The sequence below is a fragment of the Ascaphus truei genome, chromosome 4 (genome assembly GCF_040206685.1).
Source record: "Ascaphus truei isolate aAscTru1 chromosome 4, aAscTru1.hap1, whole genome shotgun sequence".
NCBI classification, from domain to species: domain Eukaryota; kingdom Metazoa; phylum Chordata; class Amphibia; order Anura; family Ascaphidae; genus Ascaphus; species Ascaphus truei.
The window spans coordinates 408,716,985-408,734,019 of record NC_134486.1 but is presented as its reverse complement, the minus strand read 5'-3'; the positions used below and the strand labels follow the sequence as shown (position 1 = coordinate 408,734,019).

General features: G+C 45.2%; 1 protein-coding gene across 1 annotated transcript in view; it reads right to left on the bottom strand.

Annotated features, from left to right (window-relative positions):
* The window catches only part of KCNK3 (potassium two pore domain channel subfamily K member 3), a 195,794-nt gene that overhangs the window by 78,069 nt on the left and 100,690 nt on the right, over window positions 1-17,035 (bottom strand). The window lies entirely within an intron of this gene.

Sequence of the window (17,035 nt, the reverse complement as noted above, 5' to 3'; positions counted from 1 at the left end):
TAGGGGAGGGTGGGGGAAGGGATAGCATTTGTAAAAATGTAGCATTGTACACAACAATTCGACTGTCACACATATCACTCCGTTCCAAGTATTCTAATCTATATATGGGGATATACCTGCATGGCGAAACCAAGGAGCCCAAATCTCAGAGAATTGTGAGGTCGAGCCATTCAGATAGGATGAGAGTTTTTCCATATAAACTATATGCCAGATTTTATTGTTTATTTGGTTTAAGGATGGGGGCAGGTTGTTTCCAATTTTTGGCATTTGTACACCGTGTAGCATTTAACATTTGGGTTAGTACTCTAGCTTTTTTTCGGGGAATATTGGCTATTGGCTTGCCTAACAATATATATACTGGGTCATGTGGGACAGTGATTTCTAGGATCTTGTGTATTAAGGTGAACACTTCCGTCCAAGTTTGTTGGATTTTGGGACATGACCAGAATATATGCAGAACATCCCCCACTTCGCCACAACCACACCAGCATAGAGGGGAGACCCCTGGGAGAAAAGAGTGCAGTTTGGCAGGAGTCATGTACCATCTGTATATTAACTTGTAAATATTCTCTTTTATTACAACGCACGATGAATTTTTGGAGGCAGCTTCCCAGATGTCTTTCCAAATATCGAGATCTATACAGACGTTAAGATCCTTTTCCCAGGATACCATATAGTTATCGGGGGTTTGGTTGCTCTTGATAGAGGATAAACTTTGATATATTCTGGAGATGATGCCCTTTGTGTGGGGCTGGTGTAGACACCAGTCTTCAAACAGAGTCAAAGCCTGGGGTTGACCTGATTTGTAGACTGATTGGATATAATGCCTAACCTGGAGAAATCTGAAAAAGTCGGCCGTGGGGATGTCATAATTCGTTTGTAAAGAAGTGAATGGGGGGACTTTCCCTTGGGTGAGAATATCCTTGACTCTCGTGAGTCCTTTTTGAACCCAGGTATGGGAGAGCGGGTTTTCTGTGTAAAAAGGAAGGGAGGGGTCCGAGAATAGGGGTTGCATGAGGGAAGGGGAACCAGTTAGTTGAAACTTTGATTTGAGGGAGTCCCAGAGATTACAGGCAAAGGATATCACCCGGTTCTTGAGACTCTCGGGTGGTCTAGACTTTTTGTTGAGCCGGAGAAGATTTTTTATTTTAGATGGGGAACAGATCAAATCCTCTATCTCGACCCACCTCCTTTCGGTTGGGTTTGAATGCCAGCTAACAAGTTGCCCTAATTGAGCTGCTCTATAGTAGTTTTGTAAGTTCGGAAGAGCTAAGCCTCCTTCTAATTTGGACTTATAAAGAATATCTTTGCGGATTCTAGGTCGCCTGTTTTGCCAGACAAATTTCAAAATTTTCTTCTGAATATTGTTTAGAACTTTCTGACAGATTTTAACTGGGAGGGTTTGGAAGAGGTAGAGGAGTCGAGGTAAAATGTTCATTTTAATAGTGGTTATTCTCCCAAACCAGGATATTATATATGGGTTCCAATTGGCTCAGTCCTTGACTATCTGGTCAAAAAAGGGTTTAAAGTTTGCGTTGTATAGGGTCGAATAATTTTTTGTTAGTTGAACCCCTAGATATTTAATATGGTTCGCATTCCATTTAAAGTCAAAGTTTAGTTGGAGTAATTTTACTAATTCTTTAGGGAGGTGTAAACTAAGGGCCATGGATTTGGAATGATTAATTTTATAACCTGAAAGTGAGCCGAATTCTGATAATACATGGAAAAGGTTAGGGAGGGATGTGAGGGATTTTGAAAGTGTCAATAGTATATCGTCCGCAAAAAGAGCTATTTTGAATTCTTCCTGGCCAACAGAAATACCCGCAATATTGGGGTTCATCCTTATCTGGCATGCTAATGGTTCTATGGCTAAGGCAAACAATAAAGGTGAGAGCGGACAACCCTGCCTGGTTCCATTTAATATTGGAAAGGGGTCAGACAGAGAGCTGTTCGTCCTCACAGTGGCCGTTGGAGTGGAGTATAGTGTGTTTATACTATTTAAAATTTTGGCTGTGAATCCCATCTGCGAAAGCGTAGCTGACATAAACTGCCAATCTAATCGATCGAACGCTTTTTCAGCGTCTAAAGAGAGAAATAGAGATGGGCACTTCGTGAGATTTGCTACGTGTATTAGATTCACTGTCCTCCTTGTGTTATCAAGGGCTTGTCTGCCCAGGACAAACCCCACCTGGTCCGGATGAACCAATTTAGGGAGGATACTATTTAATCTGTTGGCCAGAATCTTTGCGTATAGTTTTAGATCTGTATTTAATAGCGAAATAGGTCTGTAGCTAGAGCACAGCAGGGGATCTTTCCCCTCTTTGGGGATTACCACTATGGTAGCTTGAAGCATGTCTCTAGGGGGGGGGGGGAGGCCTAATTGGATCTCTTTGAATACTTTGGTAAGAAATGGGAGGAGAGTTGTGGAATATTTCTTGTAATATAGATTAGAAAATCCATCCGGACCAGGGGCCTTCCCAATTTTCAGGGATTTTATTGCTGCCATAATTTCCAGGGGCTCTATAATTTTTTCAAGGTTTGTGATGTCATTTGGGTCTAGAGTGGGAAGTCTGCATTTTGTTAGGTAGTTCCGGATCTTTATTGCTCTTTTCTCTTTAGCCGAGTCTCCCACTGGGCCTGGTAAATTGTAAAGGGATGTGTAGTAGTCCCTAAATGCATCACTTATAATTTTGGGGTTGTGGGATACTGAGCCATTTTTAGTGTGGATGTTATGAATTTTAGCCTTAGCTTGTTTTTGCTTTAATTTGCGTGCCAGCATTCTATCTGCTTTGTTACTTTTTTCGTAGTATTTCTGTTGGGTCCATCTTATAGCTCTTTCTGCGTTTGACACTATCAAGAGGTTTAGTTCGCCCCTCACTGAGATTATTTGCCTGTAATTTTTCCGGGAGGGGTTTGACTTGTGAATAAATTCTAATTCTGATATTTTTTGTGTAAGTATTTCAATTTGTTTTGTTTTTTCTTTTTTTTTCTGAGAAGCCAGGGCAATCAGTTTGCCTCTTATAACTGATTTGTGGGCCTCCCAGAGGGTAAAAGAGGAAACCTCTGGGGTGTTGTTTATTTCAAAGTATTGAGCCAGTTCTTTTTCTATTAGTTGGAAATTTTGTGGGTTCAGTAGTAGGGATTCATTCAAGGACCACGACCTTGTTTTATTTTTGGACGTGAGGCCATCCAATTTGGTTATAAGCGTAGAGTGGTCTGACCAAGCAGAGGGGGCAATTACTGCTGAGGAAATATTATTGCTAATTTGTTGGTCTATTAGGATATAGTCAATTCGAGAATAGCTATTATGGGGGTGAGAGAAAAAGGAGAAATCCTTTACATTGCTATTGACTAATCTCCAGGAGTCTACCAACAATAGATCCTTGGTCATAGATACAAGTCCCCGTATTTACACCTTTTTACCGGGATCATTCATTGAGCAAAACAAGACAGTGAAATAAATTGTAATTTATTCAGCATAAATTCGCTTACACACAATGAAACAGAAAATACAGACAAAAAGACACACTTACTTTGGGGCTTGGGTTGAAAACTAGACTTTCCTGCAGGGAAACTATCGGAGAGTTTTATCCTGACCGGGACTTAGCCCGGAATCTCCTGAAACCCAAATCGGCATAAAATTCCATACACCACCGCTACGTTCTCTTCTGAGAACTTGGTCCCTCATGACCGCGAGTTAGTCCAAATCTCCTGGAACTCAAATTGGCATAAAATCCCAGCCGCGTCCTCTACGTTCGATTCTGAGAACTTGGGCGCAAAATGCTGAACTTAGTCTCTGGCAGACAGGCTTTTCAGGCTTGAAATCGAAGCCGGTTGCTCTGCCATTACATACAAAAGCATCTTTGAAAAGCCCGTCCGCGCTCTTTTAGCTCTGACTCAACACACCATCTGATTGGCTCAGGGCTTCTTTTAGTATTCTCTGCTTCATTCATAAAATAGAAGCAGAGCGAACAGCCAATCAACGCGTGGGAACTTTCCCAAGCAGCCAATCGGAGCCGAGCTGGCTAGAAAAGCCAGGTCAGCAGGAAATTTGAAACAGCTAAGGGGCATGCACAAGCCACATCTCCCCCCAGTCATCCCAATGCCACCCACTGGGCAGGCTCCGCTAGGTCTGGCAGAACAAGTGGCATCCCGGAGGACTGCCATTAATCTCCGGACCTGGTACTCCGCCTTTCCCCGCTGACCAAATGCTGTCCACACCTCTGGGCATCCTCTGGCTGCTTTGAACTCCGATGTCCAGCAGACTTACCGGCGTCTATGGGTTTGCACGGGCTGCCTGTTTGGACATGGGTTCCCAATGTAAAAACATATTACATTACATTAAAGTATATGTTAAAACATTCTGAGTCTTGGGGGACAGGGAACAAAAAAGGAAAAAAGGTTGCCTTTTATTTGTGCCTGCTTTATTTCCACACACACTTTCCCTGTGACTCAGTTTGGACTCACAGAGCTCCCCCAACCTTGTATACGGTTGGGGCACCCACAAACCATATGCTGGTTGTGGGTCACCTTGGCACTAGCTATGGTAGCACCGTTAACCTAGGGATTCTCTCAGCTACAGGAATACATATTAATCTCTGTGCCTCATTCTACTTTCTGGGCTGTGCTGAAGCAGGGTACCATAGTGGTGAGTCGCGCTTACGTTTTCAAGGGGAGGTATTGCCGGGACAATGGCATGATTCCCGGGTACATTTGTGGGGGAACTGGCAACTCCGGACCCCAACCTCCTAGGCACATTCTGTTCCTCTACAAAAAAACCTTGAAACTCATACACTAGCAATCCCTGCCTGACTGCACGCCCGGAAACTCATACACCAGCAATCCCTGCCTGACTGCACGCCCGGAAACTCATACACCAGCAATCCCTGCCTGACTGCACGCCCGGAAACTCATACACTAGCAATCCCTGCCTGACTGCACGCCCGGAATCTCTTACACTAGCAATCCCTGCCTGACTGCACGCCCGGAAACTCATACACTAGCAATCCCTGCCTGACTGCACGCCCGGAAACTCATACACCAGCAATCCCTGCCTGACTGCATGCCCGGAAACTCTTACACTAGCAATCCCTGCCTGACTGCACGCCCGGAAACTCATACACTAGCAATCCCTGCCTGACTGCACGCCCGGAAACTCTTACACTAGCAATCCCTGCCTGACTGCATGCCCGGAAACTCTTACACTAGCAATCCCTGCCTGACTGCACGCCCGGAAACTCTTACACTAGCAATCCCTGCCTGACTGCACACCCGGAAACTCATACACTAGCAATCCCTGCCTGCCTGCATGCCCGGAAACTCTTACACTAGCAATCCCTGCCTGACTGCACACCCGGAAACTCATACACTAGCAATCCCTGCCTGACTGCACGCCCGGAAACTCATACACTAGCAATCCCTGCCTGACTGCACGCCCGGAAACTCATACACCAGCAATCCCTGCCTGACTGCATGCCCGGAAACTCATACACCAGCAATCCCTGCCTGACTGCACGCCCGGAAACTCTTACACTAGCAATCCCTGCCTGACTGCACGCCCGGAAACTCATACACCAGCAATCCCTGCCTGACTGCATGCCCGGAAACTCATACACCAGCAATCCCTGCCTGACTGCATGCCCGGAAACTCTTACACTAGCAATCCCTGCCTGACTGCACGCCCGGAAACTCATACACCAGCAATCCCTGCCTGACTGCACGCCCGGAAACTCTTACACCAGCAATCCCTGCCTGACTGCATGCCCGGAAACTCATACACCAGCAATCCCTGCCTGACTGCACGCCCGGAAACTCTTACACTAGCAATCCCTGCCTGACTGCACGCCCGGAAACTCATACACCAGCAATCCCTGCCTGACTGCACGCCCGGAAACTCTTACACTAGCAATCCCTGCCTGACTGCACGCCCGGAAACTCATACACCAGCAATCCCTGCCTGACTGCATGCCCGGAAACTCATACACCAGCAATCCCTGCCTGACTGCACGCCCGGAAACTCTTACACTAGCAATCCCTGCCTGACTGCACGCCCGGAAACTCTTACACTAGCAATCCCTGCCTGACTGCACACCCGGAAACTCATACACTAGCAATCCCTGCCTGCCTGCATGCCCGGAAACTCTTACACTAGCAATCCCTGCCTGACTGCACACCCGGAAACTCATACACTAGCAATCCCTGCCTGACTGCACGCCCGGAAACTCATACACTAGCAATCCCTGCCTGACTGCACGCCCGGAAACTCATACACCAGCAATCCCTGCCTGACTGCATGCCCGGAAACTCATACACCAGCAATCCCTGCCTGACTGCACGCCCGGAAACTCTTACACTAGCAATCCCTGCCTGACTGCACGCCCGGAAACTCATACACCAGCAATCCCTGCCTGACTGCATGCCCGGAAACTCATACACCAGCAATCCCTGCCTGACTGCACGCCCGGAAACTCTTACACTAGCAATCCCTGCCTGACTGCACGCCCGGAAACTCATACACCAGCAATCCCTGCCTGACTGCACGCCCGGAAACTCTTACACCAGCAATCCCTGCCTGACAGCATGCCCGGAAACTCATACACCAGCAATCCCTGCCTGACTGCACGCCCGGAAACTCTTACACTAGCAATCCCTGCCTGACTGCACGCCCGGAAACTCATACACCAGCAATCCCTGCCTGACTGCATGCCCGGAAACTCATACACCAGCAATCCCTGCCTGACTGCATGCCCGGAAACTCATACACCAGCAATCCCTGCCTGACTGCACGCCCGGAAACTCTTACACTAGCAATCCCTGCCTGACTGCACGCCCGGAAACTCATACACCAGCAATCCCTGCCTGACTGCACGCCCGGAAACTCTTACACCAGCAATCCCTGCCTGACTGCACGCCCGGAAACTCTTACACTAGCAATCCCTGCCTGACTGCACGCCCGGAATCTCATACACTAGCAATCCCTGCCTGACTGCACGCCCGGAAACTCTTACACTAGCAATCCCTGCCTGACTGCACGCCCGGAATCTCATACACTAGCAATCCCTGCCTGACTGCACGCCCGGAATCTCATACACTAGCAATCCCTGCATGACTGCACGCCCGGAAACTCATACACTAGCAATCCCTGCCTGACTGCACGCCCGGAAAGGGAAAAACACCAAAAATGTTTTTATTACACAGCGTACAATCTGATCATACAATGTTACTGGGTCCAAGAGCTAACTCTCTGGGACCCCTATGCACAGAGCAGGGGTAACCAAACGGGCTTGACCTTTATTATAGAGCCTGGCTACCCCCTCCCATCACAAGGAGCAGAGGAGTGCATCGCCTTGAAAGAGAGGAGGAGAATGTTGTGTCTGATACAGGATTTATTAGGAAGCCAGGAGAGGGATTTCAGGAGAGAGTAAAGTGATTCTTACAGCAGCCCTTGAATCAAACTGTTGGTCTGTATCACTTCCCTACATTGCGTTGCAAAGAAGGTCTCTGTGCCATTCAAACCATTGTATTTCACCACAGTGTCTAGTAAAACAGACTGTCATTAAACATTATTGCCCCGGAATGATGTGATTGATATTAAAGTAATCAGTGACTCGGATTTGTCCTATGCTGTTTCAAAGAGAAGAGGTAGTAATCTTTCTGCTTTCAGATCACTCCCATATCTCTGTCAGTTCTGGGACCAATCAGCAAAAGGGCCATATGCGTGAGAGGGGCAGTGAAAGGGTGAAATCAGAGGTTCCCAGCTCCAGTCCTCAATACCCCCCCCTTAACTAGTCAGGCTTTCAGTATATCCCTGCTTCAGTCTGAGCCACGGATTGAGTCACCTGTGCTGAAGCAGGGATATCCTGGAAACCTGACCAGTTGGGGGACCTTGAAGCCTGGAGTTGAGAACCCCTTGGGTTAAGTAATTGAACGTTGGTTTTATAACACTGCGATCAGGGCGCTATGGCACAGAAACTTCCATTGTAACCCCCATTGTGTCTTATATTATTGCACCTGAAAGTGACTTATTTGAATTGGCCTCATATCAATATATACAAGTAGTTATTACTAGTGGGGTTTTCTTTACCATTAGTTTATTAGCTCATACACACTGCCATTCTACCTTTCAGCATTATTGCCTAAATGCACTAATTAGTGCAAGAGTGTTTGTGTGGCAGTCGGTTAAATGTCATTTGGATGAGCAAAAGTGCTGGCAGAGGTTAGTTAACCTACTCAATTGTCCTATGGCAGAAGTATGATGTGCGCATATTATATTGGTCTAATGAATATCACATTTTATGTTGGCCATTATTTCTGCATCGGAAGCATCCATCAGGTCAGAGCAGGCACCTCTGGGTGACAGATCTGCGATAAGAGTGATAGCACACTTACTACTGTACATGTTGTTTGGTTGTCAGCAATACAAAGTTGTCTGCCCTTTCCTATGAGTTTGATAGATGCGGTACCCCAGAAGAAGAATTGTTCACATTCAGAGATGCTGATGTATGTATTGTTCTCTTATTTTGCCCGCTATTACTGTAGACCTTGCTGTTGTTTCTCGAAATGAATTTATGTACAAGTTATAAAACCTGTCGCTATGCCATTTTTTCGCTGCTGCTGACAGATGAAAATATTTATTTAAAAAATGTACAAATCTAATCACAGAAACACAGAAAAAGCGCTCTTTTTAAACCTGCAGCATATACCACACAAATACTGTATGCCTTTGCCATTCAGACGCGGTTGAGGGAATAATTACATTGCCAAACTATTACCAGGTAGTGTTAGGACTTGCAGATTGGTCATGCCGTGAAGTGGCTGCAGGCTTATAACCCGTTGGCCAAAGGGTTTCACTAAATGACCCTTACTCATGAGCAGATTAGCACTGAGGTTCTGCACTATATGTTGCGTCACTTTGTATGATGCGCTGGCCTTTCTGTTTTTGTTTATTATCAGGTAGTATTCTGTACAGTACCTAACATTACAGGAATGTATCTGCAGAGCACTGCGGTGTAAGGAAGACAATACATGTAGACAGCATGGTACTGCTGCGGCCGAGTTTATTCGAGCATTTGCCCGTTCTCGGCCGCAGCAGTAACCTGGCGCGCGCCGGAGGGTGCCGGGCGCGCGCCGAAGCAGCGGAGGAGCGCCTCCGATCGGGGCTTTCTTCCTCCCGCTGCTGGGTCCGCCGGGTCCCCCGGAACCCCCTGCTGCCGTCCCCCCCAATCGCGGGACACCAGGGCTCCCTCGGGGAGCCCTGGACACGCGTGCAGGGGGCGCAGGCACCCGATGACGCGTGACCGCGCATCGGTGACGCGCGGCACGCCGAGGGGATGCCACTAGCAAGCCGGGAAATCTCCCGGCTTGCAGAACTGGCCGCACTGCAATAAAACGTGTCGCCAGTGTACGTGTTGCTAGGAGTCTATACACACAAATAAACATTTTAGTGGATGGTACAGATGTAGCTGACGTTATTGCACTCACTGGCGCACACCTACGGGTACAAAAGCACATTGGCACCACCCCTTTTTTTGCATATGGTTAGTGCCATTGTAATGGCGTCTGCTCCCACTGGTGTTTTGTGTGCATCAGCGGGAGTATTAATGGCTTATAGATCTGTATTAAGGCCTCACTGTATCTGTATGTGAAAGACTGAGGGGCTCCCATATAAAACAGTGTGGCACAGATCCCACAGACGGGTGCTAAGCTTTAGTGTCCCATTGATTTGAACATTTCAGTCCCATTGATTTGAATGGAACTTAAATCTTCTCAGGGACTGGGAAGCGGCATCACCGCATATTGAATGGGGGTAGAGACGGGCGAATACGCACAAATCCGTTTCCCGGATTTTCTCTGATGTTACACCCCCCACCCTCACCCCCCCCCCCCCCAAAAAAAGAAATCCATTTCGCGGTGTAAAATCCACAAACGGTTTTCAATGGCCGGTTTCAATAAGCGCGGATTCGTCAAAATCCGCCATTGGATACAACCCGTGGATGGATTTGTAGAACCTAATCTGTGGATTCAGCAACTCGTTGGTGGAATCCGCTGATTGGATCAGTAATAATAAAAAAAAATCCGCAAAGCACAAATCGCCCTTTTTGGCATTGATCGGCTGAAATCTACGGATCCAAAGGAACCAGACGATCCCCCTGCGGACCAAAGGAACTGGACGATCCGCGACAGATCCAAATGCGCAAAACAAAATGTGCCCATCTCTAAATGTGGGCCCTTGAGTATATTTTTCTTACACTGAATAAACGTTACAATGGCAACATTAATCCCAGCACAGATCAGCACAGCCTCCGTATTAAGCCTTCCCAACTTTCTACATTTCTTACCAAGAGTTTCTTTTTTTTACATTTATCCCATGTGTTTTATTAGCGACAGGTACTGTATATCATTCTAACATCACACTTAGGAAGTATGCCTGTTCCGGTGAGGAGAGGCAATTCAGCGGGCACCACGAGGCAGAAGAAAAAGTTGCTGAAGCTGGACTGTGCTGTATAACAATTCTTTAATGAAGCATGATTAAAAAGAGGGGGGACGCATACCTCTTTGAGGTGCAGGGGTATGCGTCCCCCCTCTTTTTAATCATGCTTCATTAAAGAATTGTTATACAGCACAGTCCAGCTTCAGCAACTTTTTCTTCTGCCTCGTGGTGCCCGCTGAATTGCCTCTCCTCACCGGAACAGGCATACTTCCTCTGCTTACCACAATCAGCTTGGAGCACACAGAACCGGTGGATTCACAGTGAGTAACATTGCTGCCCCATGAGAGCTGCCCCAGGCATTATAGGATGATTTAGTACAGAGAGACTGGAGAGGTCAGGGGGGTGGTTTCACGACTCCCCCCTACAACTCTGCACAACTCTGCCACCTTGTGCCATCTAGGGGATTTATGCATACAGCCTCAAGCACGCATTTTTCACATTAAGTGACCCGGTTCATAAGCAGTTAGATACTTACATTTTTATTATTTTTTTCATCATTGTGGGTTATTACAAAGCTCTGTAGCACCGGGTGATTGGGGTCCTCTACCCCATTTTTTCCTGTAACATCACACTTAGGCCGAGTCCATAGAAGGACAGGCCGTGCTGAGGCGTGCGGACGCTCCGCGCTGAGCCCCTGCATCCTCAATGAGGATGCCTTGAGAGGGGGCTCACGCGAGCGTCCGCAGGCGTGCTGACGAGTTGGAGGTTTCAGCCGAGCGCCAAGCTGTTTTTCAGCGCGCTGTCGTCTGAAAACCTCCAATCACAGCACAGCAGCGTCAACGTCACGGCGCCGTGACGTCGGCGCCGTGACATTGACGTCAGTGCGTCGCGGGCGATTGGCCCAGCGACGTCACTGCCCCGCCTCCAACCACCTCCCCCCGGCTCCCTTCGCGCTGACTGAAGCAGGCGAGCCTCAGCGTTAGCGCGCCTCCGCTCTCCCCACCCCTCTATGGCCCGGGCCTTAGAGTAGTAATGAGGACAAACAATATAAACAAAATGTGCCAAGTGATGCCATTGTCTTCTGGGGTTATTATCACTTAAATATCACTGACTTTACGTTGGATTCCAAGATACTGTAGGACTGGGACAATACTCCAAACATCACATCTATCGATGCAGCGCATGTAAGCTCGCGATTATAGTGGCGGCGTGCGTGCGATGCCGTGCACCTCTGGAACAAATGTACCCTCATGATGACGCCCGAAGAGCACGCGACCGCCCGTGCGATTCTTGGCAAGACAAAGAATTCTGTCTTTACCGCAGGACGGCCGGGTGAGGTGCGCGCTTCAGCCAATAAGGGCTGACGCTCACGTGACGTCACGGACACACCTCCACCACGCCTCTGCCACCGCGCACAACATTGCAATTGCCTAGTGCATATTTTGCGCGAGCGACAGGCGCGCGTGACGTCATGCGCGACACCATGCACGCGTCCACTATGATCGTGTCCTTAGTAATATGACAGACGGAAATTGTTGAAAGGATTGGTCGGGGCAGTGTTTGGGGGAGATCAGTAGAGGTCTGTTGAACCTTCATCTCATTGAGAGTCAAAATAATTAATGGCCAAAGCAACCAAATCAACCGTAAGATAATTGTCATAAGACTTACATAGGACTTTGATGAGGAATCACCCCATGCAAGTAAAAACTTTGGTTGTCTCATCATTTTTTTTTAACGCCTTTCATCGCTTAGTCAAAATAGAGCATGTGAAAGCATGTATGTGGTCATTGTGAAGGACAAACCAGTGCCACTTCTAGATAACACTGATCCAACAGTCAGTCTTCCAACACAACAATCCTTTTGCTAAATGTTTGTTGTCATTAATCTCACTGTCTCTATTGAGATATGATAGAAAGAAATGTACAATAATATGTACATCTGGTTTCCAGGTGTGTCCTGAAAAGACACACATGTAGAGATGTAGCCAGCATTCACTTTCACTTCACTTTCCCTGCGGCTTACAAAGCCACAAGCCGCAGTTTCAGTGAGTGACAGCCGTCGATTCTCCCGGCATCGCTGTGGGTGGTACTGTATATTACTTCCGAATGGGACGATCCACAGCGAATGTACTTAAAGCCAACAGCCTAACCATTAAGCAACAACTACACTAACAGGTCTTCTAAATGGTGCAAGTTTACGTGAATGTAAGTAAGTATGTATGTATATCTTTATGTATATAGCGCTAATAATGTATATAGAGCTCAACCCCTTTATAACGCTGTGCTTGGGGTCCAAAGAATCACATTGCGCTATAAGCGGATCGCGTTAGAAATAATGTACAATTGTATGCATTGTACAATAAAGTATTTAAGACACCAATAATCGTGTTGTAAAGTATTCATAAATACGAAAATTGGAAGCCGCGCTGTCATCGCGTTATAAGCGGATCCGCGTTGTAACGGATCGCGTGATAACGGGGTTGAGCTGTAGTGCTTCACAGCAGTAATACACGTGACACAATCATATAAATTACACATAATGGGAAGAAGTGCGTCAGATATAAAAGTGACATTTAGGAGAAGGAGTCCCTGCCCCGAAGAGCTTACAATTAATTAACTGTAAGGTGTCTTCGGCGCCACAATGTGTGTTATGGAATAGCACTGTTTAGTAAAAATGTGCCATATTTCCGAAATTTTTGTAACTATTATCTGAATGACCATTAATTTGAATGAAAATTAAAACTCCTGTTACATTGGCCGTTAACAATAACTATATATAACTTTAGTGAATAGACCAATAAAAGGGTTTAATATAAGAAGATTTATTTCTGGAACTCTCTTTGTTATGACTGCATCCTAACAAATATAAGATGATGGGCTAAGAAAGATTGCAATACATTTTGCGTAAATGTTTAGTAGTATATAAATGTTTGCTTTGCCCATATTTTTAAACACACACGGAACGCATTAAAGCTCTTATAACTGATAGCCGGATAATGTACAGCTGGTAAATAGCAGTGTTTCTGGAGGATGAAATTTATTTTGTTTGCTTTAAGGAGACACTTTCGTATGTCGGACTTAGATTAATTCCGCAGATAACGACTCCAGAGTACATTAAATATCAACAATACAACTGCTACACATTTATCACTGTGTCACATTGTTCTTCTATCTCCTCTACTGTATCTCCATGCAACACATTCATTCTTCTGCTATGCAACTCCATTTAGATCCTTAATTTGATACAGTATGTGCACCTTTTTCTTTCAAAATTTAAGGATTATGCTGCATACAAAATAGGAAAAAAAAGTGAAATACAGTTACCGGTGCTCCTGGTTCCAGGGAAAACCTGTGAGTAATCCAAATGTATCCAGTGTAAGAGATGAACCAAGGTGTCCAAGGTGTTTAAACATCCAGTTTCCTCTTTAAAAATCATGGGTATTGAACATAACAGAGAACAACACCGGGGACAGAAAAGGACATAGTCCTGTTACAAAGGGATCATTTGTGCACAGAAGGTAACCGGGCGCTCTCCAAAGTATAGTGATCACCTCTAGTAGGGTGGATAAAGATAAGGATGGAAATAGATATTACCAATCAAGGGAACCCTGTGTCTCCTTTTTCTTGATAATACACACCAAGGGATCCCCCGTCTGCTGCTCGAACCCTTCCTGGGAGATATCCTTATTCTCCCACAAAAGAAACAAAGAATAGAGAAACAAGGGGAGCGCAGATCGGCGAAAAAAAACAACAATATACCAGTGAAAACAATACACTCTATATAGAAGTGGAATAGGTGAATGATTAAAAGGTGGGGAAGTGGGATAGATAAATATCTCCAAGTACTCACACGGGCCTGTGTGAGCAAATGCCTCTCGGGGCTAAACTCTACAGAAGGTCCTTTCTTGAAGTCACACGTCTTCCCCTTGACTGCTGGTGAGTGCACGGATCCTCAGGATATTCAATTACCCCCACAGTGAAAAAGGGAATCAAAGATAGGAGTCAGTCTATATACTAATAACAACTAGTGGGAGGATATAGAATAATCTCCCAAGGGACAATGAATGGGTAAGATATAGCAAGACAAATACTCACACGGGCCTGTGTGAGTTAAGACCCATAGGGGTTTAACTCTAGGAGAGTGGATCTGCTCTTCTTTGTGCAAGCGACAGCCACTGTGCAAGTGGCCCCAACCACTCCAAAGATCCCACCAAAATAGATGGACAATCCGAATGAAATAAGTAATAATTTAATGATAAAAAGTTTTAAAATCACATACAGTGAGAGCGGCAAGCGAAGACAGTCAGTGCGGGAGCTCTCCTTGATTGCGACTCCTTCACTCCGGTTTGACCAACTGTTGCCATCTTATCATCTGTTGCATTAATCGCGGCCCATATTAAATAAGCGTACGTTCTGTCGGGTTTTTGGAACACGGACTGCAGCGGTGCAATCATGTCGGGACTCTCAGGACAATAAAACACCAGACACTGTGCATGTATTTTTTAATATGAAAAGCCTAAATTGATACATTATTGTAACTTCTTCAGTACCAAGGCCAACTTACAATGGACCACTGTGGTATTTTTTTAAACACCTGCAAGTCGACACATTACTGAAGCGCATGCGCATTACAATTCATGAATATCTGCCACCTGGTGGATACGCGAAGAATTGCAACCAATTAAATCCGACCATTATCAATAAACACATCAATAAACACATCCACCGCGGGTGACGCCGGCATGAATGCAACATGAATGCGGTACGAATGCGGCATGAACGTGGTGAAGTGCGTGGCATTCGGAAAAAATCCCCGCAAAAATTCGGAGATGTTGGAGAATAAAAGGGGCTGCGGCTGTACCACTGTGACAGTGTTGTATGTTGTGTCTTCTGGCGCGCTATGAAAGCATTACTGTGACATGTTTAGAATCCTGTTGGGGATGCATTTGTAAGACAATCCAATGTTGTTACAAAGTATTAATACATTTTTGTTGTATATTCCTCATTGTTTAAACAGTGCCTGAGATGTGAAGATGTGCAATTCTGTTTATAGAGAAGCAGCTGCTTCTCTATATGCATTTACTGTACTGTAACTGTGAGCTTTATTTGGGATCAATTACATTTTGGCTTGCAGTGCTTTAATTGTTGAATAGCATATTACAGTGGAAAGCTGTGAGTAAATAAATCACCCCTAGCATATTGGATTTGATCAGATCTTGGAGCTGTATCTTCCAGATCCAGACCTGAACAAAGTAATGTTGTACCAATAATCTCTGAATATTTTTCCTGTGCCATGTTTAAATCAAACCCATCTAATCTCCCAACTACACAGAGTGGCAATTACTGTGTACTCAAATGTGAATTGTTTCTGATGTAAGAGGAACATTGAGAATTAAGTTCTGTAACTAGTTCAAAGCAATGTTAAAGAACACTTGTGAGCTCATCTTCATGTCTCAGGCATGTACCCAATCGGGCCTCACCCCAAATGCACATAGCATACAGTGCTTTAACTGCAGACAGGGATTCTGGGTAATAATAGCCACATAAACACTCATAGTGCATCACTTTTTGCTCTGGATAAAAAGCAAAAAGTCGGTACTCATTTGCATGTCATTACCCAGTTGAATTGGAAACACTGTGTTCTGTGCAATTATGGGGTAAGGCATGTACTGTATGGGAACCTTTTGAGATATGTAGATATATTGTACGCATACGTGTTCTTTATCATTGCTGTATATTTTATGGTGGGGGATGTTTGTCCCTTTTCTACTCACCATAACTACGTTGTTAGTTCAAAGGGTTGATCAAGATGCTGGGAATAATTAACAGGTGTAGCAGATCAAAAAGATCCATGTCACGTTAATGCCGTTAAACTATTCAGTTAAGAATGCAACCAAGGGGTTAACTTTCATTTTAAAAATACCTATTTTTCTCTGTCCCTTATGAAGTCACCTGGGTGAACATGGTCTTTGCATTAATGGGCCAATAAAAATTGAAAAACAAACAATATATTTATAATTTTAATGACTCATGCCAGTATTCAGATGTACCAGAGATTTGACCTGACCTCTAAGCTATCTTTAAAAAGGAGCACCATAATAATTCCTGAGACTGTTCTGGTTAGCAGATAATAGGGCACAGAAAGGGCACTCTCCATTGCCTTACAGATTTAAATATGTATGATAAGTAATATCTGATGTAATTCACAAGGATGAAAACATATTGATTAGTGATGAGCAAAATACAAGATTGTACTAACCATAAACATGACAGGGTATCTGGGTTGTATATCTCAGATATTTGTTTCCTCGTTCAAAAGTAGAAGTTGCGTTAGCAAAAGTGATATCTACGCCTTCAACAATGAGGCTAGCATTATTCTAGGGGTAATGGGGAGAGAGTTATAGGGTATTTTATACTCTCAGATTCATTCAGGTTTAAATCATTCTCTCCCACAGACTTAACTGTCCCAAAAGATTGATGAATGGGAGATAAGACACGCCCACAAATGGTTTGCCTGTCCTTAACACAGGGTCAAGGTTTTGAGCATAAACACAATGATTTGAGAATGAAAAGCAGAATTCAGTATAGAGTGGTATTATATCAATAA